Below are 1847 nucleotides of genomic sequence, written 5' to 3' on the forward strand. Positions count from 1 at the left end.
TCCTGACAGGGAGGCTTCGGGACGGATTTGGTCTCTCTGGCCTCGCTGCCCCTAGGGGTCACCCTGCGATCGGTATTCTTCTCGCGCGGGGCGAGGGGGCGCTCCGGAGCATTCCTCTCCTCTCGGAGTTTCTGTCTGCAGTCTCTCGACTTGCTCTCACTCCCCTACCCTGCTGTGTGACTTTCTTTTTGGTCCTTTCATTTTATCTATTCTCTCTTTGCCTTTTCCTGCCCGCCTTTCCGCTCCCCCCCCCCGGATTCATGGTTTCACGTCACGCGGGTGACGTGCCGACACACCAGGAGGCCCTTCTCACACGTGCGCGTGAACACGCAATCAACACGTTTATGAACTAGAAAGGGATCTGGTGTGACTTTGCTATTATTTCCCCTCCCCTCCTCCCCGCGCTGAGAATGAGTTTCCCCGGGCTCGTGTGCCCGCCTGGGAATCGGCTGCAGACGCCATGGCCCCGGGTCGACCACATGTTGCCCTGGGGTCCACCAGATGTCTCTGGCGAATTGGGGCCCTAGGGTGCTTGTGACGGTGTGGTCACTAGGTGTCGCTCTGGGCTCAGTATTCTTCCTTCTCGCTGTGACTTTGGTCTCTTTTTTTCGAAATTTCTTTCTTTCTTCCTCTTTTGCCCTGTTTCCATTTTCCCTTCTTAATCTCTTTCTCTCTTTTTGTTGCTTTTTTTCCACGGCAGATGGGTGATGTGTGTGTGGAGGAAACGCGGCGTCAGGGAGAAGACACATCTCACACGTGCTCGGGAACACCCGATCGTCACGCTTCTGAGTACCGACCGATGGATCTGGTCCCGAATTTTTTAATAGTTTTCTCCTCTCTCTCTCTCTCTCTCTCTCTCTCCCCCCCTTCCTTCTCTTTCCTTTCTCTCCCTTCCTTTCTTTCTTTCTCTCGCTCTCTCGCTCTCGCTCTTCTTTTCTTTCTGACAGAGTCTCTCGTTCTGTTGCCCTGGCTAGAGTGCCATGGCGTCAGCCTAGCTCACAGCAATCTCAAACTCCTGGGCTCAAGCGATCAGACTGCCTCAGCCTCCCGAGTACCTGGGATTACAGGCATGTGCCAGCATGCCCAGCTAATTGGATATACGTGTGTGTGTGTGTGTGTGTGTGTGTGTATATATATATATATATATATATTTTTTTTTTTTTTTTTTTTTTTTGAAACAGAGTCTCACTCTGTTGCCCAGACTAGAGTGCCGTGGCGTCAGCCTAGCTCACAGCAACCTCAAACTCCTGGGCTCAAGCGATCCTACTGCCCCAGCCTCCCGAGTACCTGGGACTACAGGCATGCGCCACTGTGCCCGGCTAATATTTTTCTGTATATATTTTTAGATACTGTTTCTGTATATATTTTTAGATATATAGTTTCTTTCTATTTTTAGTAGAGATGGGGGTCTCGCTCTTGCTCAGGCTGGTCTCGAACTCCCGACCTTGAGCGATCCACCCGCCTCTACCTCCCAGAGTGCTAGGATTACAGGCGTGAGCCACCCCGCCTGGCGTGTACGTTCTGTATTCACAGCCAGACGGAAGGCAGGGAGAATGTTACCCTTTCAAAGCCCGCCCTGCTCGCCTCTCAGCCCACCGATGGCACTCTGAATCCCGTGGCATTCCTTCACTCAGCTGAATTCTTCAGCACCCGACCCCCCCCACCCCACCCCCGTGCCACGGGAGTTCGTTCTCATGGCAGAGCCATCGAGGCTGTTGCCACACGTGTTGTAGGTGCCTAGGCAGACTGTGCCCTGGCCCCGAGGAGGTACGGAACCGCCTATCGCCTCGGGAGGGAGGGACAAGATGTGTCCGTGTCCAAGGCGACGTCCTGTCGATCACGAGGAG

At 53.7% G+C, this 1847-nt stretch overlaps 1 pseudogene; it reads right to left on the bottom strand.

The window, feature by feature from the left end:
• Positions 1-269: 269 nt before the first annotated feature.
• Positions 270-361, bottom strand: LOC138380020 (small nucleolar RNA U13; annotated as a pseudogene).
• Between the last annotated feature and the right edge of the window lie 1486 nt (positions 362-1847).

The sequence above is a fragment of the Eulemur rufifrons genome, unplaced genomic scaffold (genome assembly GCF_041146395.1).
Source record: "Eulemur rufifrons isolate Redbay unplaced genomic scaffold, OSU_ERuf_1 scaffold_255, whole genome shotgun sequence".
Classification (NCBI taxonomy): Eukaryota; Metazoa; Chordata; class Mammalia; order Primates; family Lemuridae; genus Eulemur; species Eulemur rufifrons.